Here is a 13,776-nt window from a genome sequence, read left to right as displayed (position 1 = left end):
GAAGTTAAAATTTTGCTTCACAAGTTTGTTTCATTTGCTAACAACAAGTTTTGATTGCACGCGAATAGAAGTCGTGCCCGCTGCAATGATAGAGGACGAGAAACTAGCTGCGCACTGCTCCACATATACTCTACTTACGGTACTGTTGCTTTTACCAGCATGTTTTCTTTCAAGACATCAGTTTTCATAACGCTCCAACAGCAGGTTTAGAAATTGTTCAAGTTTTCAAAGTTTTCGAATACCCTTTACCTTCGAGACATCAAATTAGTCTAGGTTCATGGAAGCAAACATAAATTGACCTATTGGTACTCTGTCAATTTTTTTTTCTGGATATTGATACAGAGAATATAACGGAATGGTTGGTGTCTATTCATGTCGTCTGTGCTAGGAATGCTCGCATGTTAATGGTTCATTGTTCACGTAAATTTGTCATTGACATCGATTTTCACCGCTTTGCAAGAAAAAAATATTGATAACTAGCGTGTTACAAAATTGTTCAACATTTAATCTATCCAACAACATATTAGTTATTGTTATCCATCATGTGGTTATGCTGTTATTACCGTATTATTATAAACCTCACTGTATTACATTTTCTCAGCAAAAAATTCTCGTAACGGGACATGATTATTTCAAAGCATATCGAAACTGTATTTTTGAAGTAAATTTTTAAACAAACCATACACAATTCAAAGAAGAACTATGCAATTAACCAACATTGGTCAATGGAACGGTATCGCTAGGCACTCGGGTCATTTCCAATGTGCCGCTGTAACTCAAAGGCAAAGCTTTTGAAGCTTTACGGAAGTTTCTGTGAACGCCATCTGAGTTTGAGCGAATGCAACTGATTCATAACTTCAAGTTTTTGCCTTGCCTTGTTCGGCTTTGCTTAAAAATCTTTTTCCTGTGATCTAATACGATAAAGATCTAACTTGAAGCACAAAATTAATTGAATTTATAATTTTTCTAACATGATTCTATCGCTGAAAAATATTTGCTTTAATATCAATACTATTAATAAATTTTAAATGTAACTTTCACATAATAATCACAATTCGATAAGTGAAGATTCAGGATGTTCGATTACTGTTTACTAATGAAAAGCGTCTAACTTGTTGTGTTTACTTGCATGAAAAGGAGCAATCAAACAAAAAGAGAAGTTGCAGCTCCATCATTCGCACTTAATAGACCCCAAACAAAAATATATAAACAAGTAGCGAACATTTTATCACCCTTTAACAAGTTTGTGTGCCGTACCGATCAGAACAAGTTTTCGTGCCAAGCAGATTTGTTGTCTACCTGAAATGTACACAAGAGCGCTGGGAAGCAAAACTCAGGCAGCTATTTTACGCACACCAGAGGGTAATGTTTTCAACGTTTCCCTCCCATACCACAAAAAATACCGTATACAGGAATAACCGACCCCGACGACTAATGCTTTTCAGTTCTCCTCTCTTGGTCGAATGGAGCGAGCGAGCAAACTTTAATAGGTACCACCAACTTCAGCATCACTCGCTCTCGCCTTCAACGGATCAACTCGAAGTGGGAAACCGTTCGCCATAGCAGAGAGCAGGATGTGTTGACCGTAAACACACCCAAATTCGTTCGCTAGCAATAGATAATGACGATTTTAGTGTGAATAATAGCATTAAAGGCAACCGAAAGCCATCCCAAACGCACAAACTAGCCGTAAGAAGTCGAAATTTAGTGATAATTAGTGCAAAAAGACTGTTTAAATTGTGATTTCGTGGGTGACTATAAATAGATGGGACATTTTCTTAGCAGTTTTTTCTTCCTTGATTACGATCCGTTCAAGTGAAGCGCGCGCCGTTGTGATTGGTTGAGTGAGTTCACGGGTATCGCACGAGGGCCAGAGTGTGTGAGTAAGTACTGTTGCTGCAGTACTGTTACTGTTATATATAGCGTCGCGTTTACGCACGGGATGCAATCGGCGCGGGTGTGTATGTGTGTATTCTGTGTTTTGTAATGTCCTGATGCTCAACAAAAACAAAACACGGCTAGTAAATATACAGCACGATAACGGAAGGTGCATTTCCAACGGTGTTTTCTAGTGTTAAACAAAACCGAAGCGTTTATTCAAACCATTTAGGGTTGGTCGCTCGGTCGCAATGTAGATTCTAAGTAGTGTAGTAAGAAGCATACTGGAAGTCTCGTGAGCAGCAAAATTTGTGAAGAAAAAAAACGTACAACAATAACCACAACAACGTCATCGAAAGCAAAACCCACAACGTTCAGCAGTGCTGATAAAATAGCAAAAACGCAAAAAGCCAAAACAACATTCTGAGATTGCAACGTAACGCACAACGTAAAACGTGAGTATTTTTCAAAATTCAAAATTTATTTAAAATTGTTTTTTTATTCACACAAGTTTTTTTTTTAATATAGCACTTACGACACCATCTTTTTTGTGCAAATCACAAAAATCGTTGGTTGAAATTTTGTTAACTCTCAATATTACAATATAACAGCATACAACGCTAGAGCAAAATATTCTAATCCTTTGCTCGCATTTCAAGTAAAATTATGAGGAGTGTAAAGATTGACGTTTTGGGTGATCACGATTAACGCTGGTTTCGCAATGGTCCGAATGTTTTCTGTCATATTCATTCGCATTATTCTAAAGTTGTGTTGTGTAATCGATATTATTGAAAGCAAACAGTGGAAAAAATATTCTTTTTTGTAAAATTTTCATAAGAGTCGACAACTCTGTACTGATGTAAAATAATCAGCTCACGTATTCCTGACACAAAACCCGTTCACTTACGTATGAATCTTATCTAAAAAAAACACTAAAAGCCAATCACACACTTGCTTTAATCTATTGCAATTGCTGCAATAATTTTACAACAACTACATTCACTGGATGGTCGTCTGCTATTTACGGCTGCAATAGCAACATTAATGCGATACACTGTCAAGGTCTTGCATAAATTACGCTGCTGTTTCATAGCAGACCGTACATTGCAATCTGTTTTCTCGTCGTCAAGTGCCACAGGGTAGTACATCTTTACGCTTCTGATACAGCCGAAAGATTCCAAATCAGTAGGGGCGTTTGAAGCTTGAATTAAAAGCAACCCAAAGCTGACTCGAAAATAACTCTCTCTGTCGTTTCTACGATTCCACTTTAGTAGACACAGACTGAGTGTGCTTCCGATCAAGGACAGCTTCAGCAGACTGCCAGTGGCCTTGATTCGTTGCTGGCTGATTACGTTCGAGTCTACGTAAGCCAAACACGAGGGCACACTTTCGCGTCATGACTCTTGCAAGTTGTTTGCAACTATCAATGTTTTAAAATAAACATAGAAACAGTACAGATTTTACGCTAATGAATCACATTGCAGACTACAAGTGTAATAATACGACGAGAACAAGTTATTTAATGTATAGTAAAACTTTTTCGTACACATCGCTAACGTTTATAAAACGTGACATGCAGTTGCAGTGTTCAGTTCAATACAATCAAACTGGAAACTGCTGGATTGTCTGGTATATAAGTGCCTGCATACAAGAAGGAAGCAGAACGATGCTTCCTTACGATTGCATCAGGCTGCTGTTGAAAGACAGCGACGCACGAAACGATAATGACGCGAAGCTCTTTTGTGGGGTAGCCGCAGCACAGGAGTCACGCGAGAAGGAGGTAAGCATCGTTCGGTTCTTTGTTTGCGTACTGTGGTGGAGCTGCAAACGATAAACCATGTTCTGATTGCTTCCGACAAGAGCTTATGACGGTTATACGCGAGAAGGTGTGTGCTATACCGATTGTAGTCGGCAGAATTGCAGATTGAAAAAGTGCGCAAGTTCAGCACGAATAAAAAACAGTTCGAGTATGTTTTCAATCTCAGTCTAAAGTAAGCGAGAATCTTGGATGATGTATTCTTATCTTTACACCTGACAGAACATTTGTTAGAGCTCCATAAAACTAATACCTTTCCTTTTACGTAATCCTCATCCGAATCCGTGTTTACTTGCTGACTACTTATGATAAATGCATACTAACTAGGAGCCTGTTGGACGTGTCACGCCACCAATAATTGCTTCGACGTGATATTAATACAAACTATTATTAATGCGCACGATGGTGTCGAACGACATATTGATTTCAAAATCAATAATACATTGTATTGAACAACAGTCGGTTCTAGTTACATCACGTGCCAAAAGCTCGGAGCCTGCTCAACACCGTATTATATTTTACTGCACCTGTTGATCAGTAAACGATGATAAAATTTATAAAAAAAAATGATTTGCCTATTTTTCCATGGCAAAACCTAAATAAAAATTCATCATCTACTTTGAAAACACATAGAAAAAATACAGCGAATTGGTTGTTTTTGTTAATAATCGCTAAAAATCTGTCCACGTGGAATGCGGATAGCCCTATACTTTTTTATGTTTTGTTTACAGTATTTACAATCTATTAAAGAAAGCGAATAGAAGAAAACAACATAAAAAAAATAAGTGTTTCCCTTTCATCAACAGTAATACCGCTTACCGTGCAACGCACGTGCTGTTTGAATAAACCACTGCGTAGTTCAATCAATAGTCCATTCGAGACCAACATTCGGATAGTTGTTCATCGGATAACATAAATCAGAGGGAGGAGCTAATGAGAATCGACTTTTCGAACTTCTTTCAACTGCAGGGCTCAAAAGTTTCGTCGTCTCGTAAAAAGCTTAAGCAGATATTACACGAATCAAATATATGCTATTTTTGGTACGGATTTTATTTTGTTCAAATAAAATTCGTGCCAAAAATAGCAAATATTTGCTTCATCTAATACCTGCTTTAAACGTGCAGCAGCCTCTTGCCCAGAAGCAGCTATAGTCACAAAACTCCATTTCCACAGACAGACAAACATGCAACCTTTCATTGCAGAGTGTAATAATTTATTTTTCCGACATTACTTCGCCGGAATGAAGTGCTGATTCTAGAAACCTTGTTTCCCATAGAAAACAACTACGGCCGCATGGCAGTGAAATAAGTGGACAGCAAAGAAGAAGAAAAAAATAGAGACAAAGCCCAGAATTTTAAAATTTCCAATTTTAGCAGGCTCAAATTCAAATAAAACCGACACTAAACAGTACTGAAACATTGTTCCATTAAATTTTATTAAGGTCTTATTGCATGAGCATGAGCATGAGCATGATTGACCGCTCGCGTTTGCTACTCCGTTATTGCCAGATCAGCTTTAATTACGCAAAGAACCAACAGATGATGCTTGGGACTAACATCATCCTCAATGTGGAAATACTGGTGACCCTAATCTTTATTTTAGGCAATACCGGCGCCAGCCGCATCCGAATGCTGGTCAATGAAGGAGTATGTATAGGAATATGTTGACGTGATACTCGCTTTATTGGAAGCCGAGAACACCTCTGCACTTCCACGAGAGATCACTGGGATGTTAGAGAAAGGGCAAGGTATACAGTAGGATTCGTTTTGGTAAACGATTACTGATTTCGGATATCAGATCATATTAACAAATGTTGCACTCACAAGTTTATTATATCCGCCGCGAAAGTCTTTACGTGATCCTCTTTTTGTTTGATAACAATAGTTTAGATTATTCGCGAGTTAGCTCCGGCTAAAAAGTTAAACCGAGATCCAGTTTATCTCTGCAATTCCACGACTACGGCGGAAAGAAAGGTTTGTGTTAATTTCTCCGTGTTATGTTATGGAATCGAGAGATGTTGTCGCGATGCCTACTCATTACGAAAACGAACATTGAGTAGTATTCTTGTCAAACAACGCGAACCTATGCGAAAGACGCAGGTGAAAATTATCCATCATTCGAAGCATCTAAGTACATTCAAATAGTCATCTATTACCAATCCTGAATACCTTTGAGAAAGCCAACGAAGACGCGGTTCTTGGAAAGGTATACATCGCGTAATCATTAGATGAATCACGATAATTATCGACCGAACGAAACCTACTACGATTTACGGTACGCTTATATAAAAGCAACGCGCTAGCAATCCTCTCTGAGTTTAATAAATAAACTAAGATTCATACTGAGTATAGCAACTGGTAAAGTTTCATGCCTTCAAAATCTAAAAACTAGGAAAAATGTAAGTATGCATATAGAACAAAACAGAGTGCTAAATTCATTCACAAAACGCCAAAACAATCGCAATAAAAATTTAGTCGTGGACGTCAGCACCACGGTTAAAGTGTAATTAAATAAAAATTGTTTATGTGTATTACAATTATCCAAAAGCTAGGAAAATCATAAAATAAAAGCATTAACTGGGTAAAATGTCCGTAACCGACCAGTTAGGGCATGCTACCATACGATCAAGTACTTGTCGTGCGCGAATATTAAATTTCCAAGTTGTTTTTAAACTACCTATTTTATAAAACTGCCAATTCTGTCTTGTAAGAGTAAGCGTGTTTGAAAATTAATAACTCCCAACTTATTAGAGCAAACAGTACAATTTTATCTACTCCAGTATAGTCAGTCTAAAGAACAAGATAGCGATACAAATCTCTAGAAAACCAACTACTGAATACGCATCTACCAAAAACATACCAATTGGTTATAAAACGGCCAACTTACAGCGTTGGGTATTTAAAGTATGTAACATACTCCAAACTATACATTTACCTCATTGACCAACCAAATGCACAAAACTGACAGGCTTCGTGCATCCAAAGTAGTTTATTGTTCATTCTTAATTTCCCGTGACTTTTTTCGATGATTTGAACAACAAAAACACTTTTGTTTGAAATGTGTTTTTTTTTTCTTCTATTGATAAGTTGTTACACGTTGAAAAAAAAAAGTTTACTTGTTTGAAAAGTTACTTTCTTACTTACTCGGAATTTCAAGGTGACAAATAGATAAACAAAATAGGTGTACGAAATAGCTTACACAATTCTTGTTTGCTTAATAGAAGATTTTCAAATTTTAAAAAAATCACAAAAGTTGTGTTTGACCTGTGCTACTATGGAAAGGAAAAGGTTACAATTTTTGTATTAGAGAAAAATCGCGCCAATGACCGATGGTCGACCATTTTTGATTTGAATGAAACTTTGCACACGTATTTGGCTTAGCAAACTGAGTATTTTCCACAGATGGAGAGATTTTTTACACCCATGAGTTATATTCTAAAAGGGCGTATGTCTTTTGGCATAAGTTTTATTCGAAGCATTGTAGTCCAGAAACCGTTGATTGTATAGAAAAACTGTCTGAGAATGAGTTGTAGGGAATTAAAAATGCATCATAAAAAATTATACAATGTACAAAAAAAATTCTTTTGACCAAAAAAAAATTAAAAATAAACAATAAATTTCAATTTTAAAAAAAGAGTTGAATTTTTTTTAATTTTTGTTTAAATAAACTTGACGTTAAAACGCAACTTTTGAAAAAAAGTCCAGGATGGAGAAATGAATAATTTTTTTTATGGTACTTTGATTTTTTTATACAAATTCTAATTCAAACATATTTCAAAATATTTATAATCTGATGATTTTAAAAGATGCAGAGAGTCATTTTGAATCACAAAGCTCTTGGTAGTCAACATTCTAAAGGCATTGGTTTTCGAGTTATTTTGAATTCAAGTTCGAAAAATTATAAAAATTTAGGGAAATACACGTTTTTCTTAATTTGTTCGTGGTTCTCCAGCAAAAACCTTACGTTCAGTGGAATACTTGATCAAAAATATACAATGCATTCTTTGACAACAAAACGATTGGACAAATAACTCAGGCGCTGTACCTTAGCCTACCTACACGTTCCCCTTTGCCGAATGTTTCATAAAAATGTATGTTTGTCGTGCAACACTACCTACTTGTTTAGTAATAATAACTGTTTGTAAAGTACGCTGCCAACATCCTATAATATCTGTTTTCGTATATAAATACGATTGCACTTCTCTAGAAGTGTTAGTAACAGTTTGCATTTTGTGGAGATGAATAAAGTGAAAATGGAATACACTAAGGTCGCTTTTTACGCGTTTTTTTCTACGCGGTTTTTTTTCACGCGGCACATATCCCCCGCGTTAAAAGCGACTTTAGTGTATACTAAACCCAAGTGCTGTAAACCCTTTCCTGATCATCGGTGCTCATCAAGCTTACGCAAATTAAACGAAAACGTTAGTGCAAAATTAAAAATATTGAACTGTCAAGCTCATTTTAATACGTCTTTGTCGATTTGTGATTCGTGTAGATTATATTGTATCGAAGTGAAAGATGAATTTCATCTCGAAGAGCATCCACACAATTCATTCATGGAACCATCAACATCAGGATGTGGAAGAAACATTCTACCAACGGAGTTGCAACCATCTGCATCTGTATACGAATTGGCGGAGATACCATCAATCGCATCGTCATATTCTCAAGAAAGCATTCAAAAAGATTACTCCAGAACACAGAAAATTGAGTTATTCAACAAAGACCTAGCTGGAATCAACGTTTCACCGATATCACTGGCAAAGCTCAATCAGGGAAAATATCCTAAAAAAGTATCTGAACATTACTGACGGTATAAGAAAAACGGAACGGAATACATTGTGAAACAGGATTGGCGCATATCAGAGGTTAGTGGAATATTGGCTATTCCTGACGTGGGGCTTGGACATGGATTGCCCCTGGAAGTAAAAAACGAGGTATTGCAGTTTTATGACAGTGACCAGGTCAGTAGAGCCATGCCAGGGCACAGGGACTACGTTTCAGTGAAAAAAGATGGTAATCGACAGCATGTGCAAAAGCGACTCTCAATGAATTCAATTCGTGAGGCTTACGTTTATTTTAAAGATAGCAGCAAAAATGATATTGGGTTGACTTCCTTTAGAGCTTTGAAACCTAAGCATTGTAAAATATCTGGAAGGAAATGATTCTAAATTTTACTTTGAACAACTATTATGTAGCTCAACTACACGATCCAAATATTATTATCTCCGCAAATGTGAACGTTGCCCAAGCCGTTTGGATTTTGAAAACAGTTTTTTCAATGAACTTGAGGAACGTTGTGTGAGAGAAATACCTTTCGAACAGTTGATTGCAACAGATCGATGTAATATAGAGACACTTGTGAAACCAATTGATGAATTTGTATCTTTTTTTGTGAAAACTTGGGAAAGTTGATATCCCACGATCACATAAAAACTCAACAGTCGACTCACATGAGAGAAGCAAAAAATAATTTGAAAGATGGTGAAGTTGTTATAGTGTGTAATTTCTCAGAACTCTTTTCTTGAGAACCGTTCGCCCAATCGTCTTGTTGTCAAAGAATGAATTGTATATTTTTGATCAAGCATTCCAATGAACGTATGGTTTTTGCTGGAGAACCATGGACAAATTAAGAAAACCTTAATTAATCCACCTAGCGGACAGACCCAGCCTTTCTCATTCAAACTTATTATTTGTAAAAGTAGATTTACCAGAACGCTTCAATCCAATAAATGTGTATTCACTTTTTGGGCTCTAAAATAATGATGTTGTAATTGAAGTATAAAATATGGAATTTAACATAATTTAAATGCTCAAGAAATAGCGAAATAAAAGAAATGACTCTTAATTTCGAACAATTCAATCACGAGCGATACCGGGAACACTCAAATGGTACGATACCACATTTAAATTATATTGAGGCCAAATATATTGATCAAAGCAGGTATAGTTTTAAAAAGCCTTTGAATTTCTTTTCTTTCCATAACTTTTGGACCACATATCAAATTGTTATGCAGTTTGTTATTTGTAAGTTTGATAGATGACTCGTTCGTATGACACTCGTTATGTTCAAATAAGTCGTGTAATCTTTGAGATAATAGACTTTCGTTGTTTTATTAACAATTTAATATATAACGGTTGCTTAGTTCGATTATGATCAAATGAAATGGGAACGTATAGGGCAGTCAAACTTTGAAACCACGTGGTCAATCATGATTCATCAGTTAACCTTTAACTAGCCCGTTCATCTGATAATACTATTGATCAAATCGGTTGTGTACTTTCTGAGATAATGAACTTTCGTGATTTTCACAATTTGGTACATTACAGACGAAGTTACAGTTCGATTACAGTAAAATTCAATAGGGTGTTATGAGTCAGCTAGACCTTTCATTTGACACTAATTTCGTGAAAATCGGTTCAGCCATCTCTGAGAAAAGTTAGTGAGTTTAAGTAGTCTTCGGAATATGTTTCTTTTCAAAGCTGGATTTCACATTTTTAAACATAACAGGCAAAGTAATAGTCCGATTGCAAAAAAAATCAATAGGGTCTAATGGGGTTACTAGACCTTTCATATGACACTAATTTTGTGGAAATCGGTCCAGCCATCTCTGAGAAACATGAGTGAAATTAAACGGTTTTCAGAAGACGTTTCTTTTCATAACTTGTGAACCACATGTTCAATCTATATAAAATTCAAAAGTTAAGGGTTTTTAAGATAACCCGTTCATTTGATACTAATTTTATTGAAATCGATTGTGTGGTGTCTGAGATATTAATGTTTCGTGATTTTCACATTTTTAAACATAACCTCTAAAATAAAAATTCAATTAGAATGAAATTTTATAGAGTCTTATGGGGCAACTAGAACTTTCATTTGCATATAATTTCATTGAAATCGGTCCAGCTATTTCTGAGAAAAGTATGTGAAAACAAAAATCTGCACATACACACACACACACACACACACACACACATACAGAAAATGCTCAGCTCGTCGAACTGAGTCGAGTGATATATGCTATTCGGCCCTTTGGAGCACTTTCATATCTTCGATTATGCAGGTGATTAAAATAAATGCAAGTGATAAAAATATTAATTAGGAGTAAAATATTTGTGCTGAAAAATAGCGAAATAAAAGAAATGACTTTGAATTTCGTACACTTCAATCACGAGCAATACCGGGAACGTACGAATAGCACAATACCAAATTTAAAGCAGTTACAGTTTTAAATAGTCTTTGTAGCGGGGGCCTAGTGTGGTTGGTAACGTCTCCGCCAACCACGCTCGACGCCTGGGTTCGAATCCCACCGCCGACATAGGTGTCGATGGTTGTGAGGTGGCGTGATCCACTCACAAACAACCCAACTGGTCTAGATTCAATCCTAGCCGACACCGGGAGATTTTCTGAGGCGAATAATCTCTGGGATCACGCCTTCCATCGCATGAGGAAGTAAAGCCGTTTGCGCCGGTCCGTTAATAAACGGGTCGTGAGTTAGGGTCCTGGGTGTGGAGTCGTCTCCCTGGGCGTCGGTGATTGGCCACAACAGTGGCGGAACTAGACCGACGGAAAATAAGCGAGAATAAAAAAAAAATAGTCTTTGAATTTCGTTTCTTTTCATAACTAAATTTCTTACTTGTGAGTTTGAGAGACAACCCGTTAAAATGACACTAGATATGTTCAAATAAGTCGTGTGATATTTGAGATAATAGACTTTCGTTGTTTTTATAATTTAATATATAACGGTTGGAATAAAAAGCCATACTTTTCATTTGATCGTAAGATTGTTGAATTTAGTCCAGCCATTTTTGGACCATCTCTGAGAAACATGAGTGAGATTAAACACTCTGCAGAACACGTTTCTTTAAATAACTTTCGAACCACACGTTCAATCTTCATGAAACTCAAAAGTTAAGGGTTTTTTGAATAGCTCGTTCATTTAAAACCAATTTTGTTAAAATCGGTTGTTTAGTTTCTGAGATAATGATGTTTGGTGATTTTCACATTTTTGAACATAACCTCTAAACTAAAAATCCGATTGCAATGAAATTCAATAGGGTCTTATGGGGCAACTAGACCTCTCATTTGCAATTAATTTCATGAAGATCGGTCCAGCCATCTCTGAGAAAATCGAGTGAGATTGGGAGGGCGTTACATACACACACACATACACACCCAAGTAAGAAATTGTTACTTCAAAGCCGTTAACATATTTTAATAAAGTTTTGTTATAGTCGTACCCAAGTCTATAAGTTTTTACACAGCAACATATTGCCTTAAAAAAAATCACAATCAGGACGTCTGGAAAGGCTTTCAGATGCCCCCTAAGATTCATGTTTTTCTTCAATGCGTTATTTACTGTTTATAAATGGGGATATGAATGCACGATAAAACTAATACTTAGAACTACATTAAAACTTGTGATAAAGGTTTCTATTTGTCTTAAGATAGTACCGAGAGACTATCAAGTTTTTAAAGAGGACATGTAGAATCATCATTAAAACTGTTTGGTCCATTGTTAGTTTTCGTGAGGTCATTCATAAAATCGCAGATGGCTCCAATCATGGCCGATAAGTGGAAAAGAATTAAAAATAGTGGTAACTTCAAAAGTAAAAATAGGACAAATTATCTTAAAATTCTAAATTCTACTCCTGTCAATTTTCAACAACGGCACGAAAACAATACAATTGCCTTTGAAGATACTTTAGAACTGAGAGCGGTTTCGCAGTCTGGAAAATCAAACACCTATTATCAATCCCCTCAAGCCGCTAAGAGTTTTGGAGTGTTTCCCGTTGCAGTTAAAACTCAACAGCCAGTCAGCATACCACAACCCCCTAAATCCGAAATATTTGAAAATGAAATGCTATATACTGACTTGCAGAATTGGGCTGTAACGTTCAATATACGACAAAATGCTCTAAAAGAATTGCTAAACATTTTTGATAAGCGACTACCGGGTGTTTTTCCCAAGGATCCTCGAACTTTTCTTAAAAATAACCGTTCCGTTCAAATTCAGTCCATGGGAAATGGACAGTATTGGCACAATGGATTTCGAGAATGTTTGGAGCAAGCGTATCCATTGATTCAAAAATTGAACAAAATATCGATTAAGATAAATATTGATGGTCTACCGGTATATAAAAGCTCGAAAGATGAGTTTTGGCCGATACTCTATTAATTTATTTCTAACACCTTTTGTGGATGAAATGGAAATTGCTATTAGAAATGGAATTCAGATCAATGGAACTACATTTCGCGTTTAAATTAGGTGTTTCATTTGCGATTCACCCGCTAGAGCATTTATCAAAGGTAAAATTTGACTTTAAGACCGATCATTATTATATATACTTGATAATGTTTTGTCGTTCCTTTACAGGGGTTGCTAACTTCAATTCTCAGAATGGCTGCCAAAAATGCGCTACCGTTGGTGAATATTCGTATCTTTCGCACTGCAACTACTTTCCTCGAACATGTGGTCAAAAAAGAACCAATATTGGGTTTCGTGACAAAATATATGGATCTCACCATAAGCAAGACTCCCCTCTTCTTCGCCTTCCAATGGACGATCAATGATTTTCCCGTCGGTGATTCATTGCACTTAATTGATTTGGGTTTGATGAAAAAGTGCTTGTTAGGATGGCGTGATGGTAGTTTCGGTAATTATAGAACAAAATGGTGTGCTAGAGAAGTTACAGAAATATCTAAGCAGGTTCTACAAACCAGACTACCTGCAGAAATACATAGATCAGTGCGAGGGCTGGATTGTCTCTCACATTGGAAAGCTTTGGAGTTTAGAACATTTTTACATTACGTATCGATAGTGATTCTTAAGTCTTATTTACCGTCTGATGTGTATGAGCACTTTTTGGCACTATTTGTTGCTGTTACTATTTGTTCTTCTAACAAACATGTCATTTACTAGATTTAGCTGAAATGTTACTGATACATTATATAAAAAATTATGAAGATATTTATGGTAAGGATTTCATAACTAGCAATATTCACAACTTAAGTCATTTAATAGACGACGTGAAACGCTTCGGAGTTCTATCAAATTTCAATGCATATCCTTTCGAGAGCAA

At 36.2% G+C, this 13,776-nt stretch overlaps 1 protein-coding gene across 1 annotated transcript in view; it reads left to right on the top strand.

Annotated features, from left to right (window-relative positions):
* Positions 1-1,517: 1,517 nt before the first annotated feature.
* LOC129722552 (uncharacterized) overlaps positions 1,518-13,776 on the top strand; it is a 51,602-nt gene continuing 39,343 nt past the window's right edge. Inside the window, exon 1 of the mRNA XM_055676078.1 lies at positions 1,518-2,333. The gene's annotated coding sequence lies outside the window, so the exon portion shown is untranslated. The remainder of the gene's footprint in view (positions 2,334-13,776) is intronic.

The sequence above is a fragment of the Wyeomyia smithii genome, chromosome 2, assembly GCF_029784165.1.
Source record: "Wyeomyia smithii strain HCP4-BCI-WySm-NY-G18 chromosome 2, ASM2978416v1, whole genome shotgun sequence".
NCBI lineage: Eukaryota > Metazoa > Arthropoda > Insecta > Diptera > Culicidae > Wyeomyia > Wyeomyia smithii.
The sequence above is the reverse complement of the archived record's forward strand: the minus strand, read 5'-3'. Positions and strand labels throughout refer to the sequence as shown.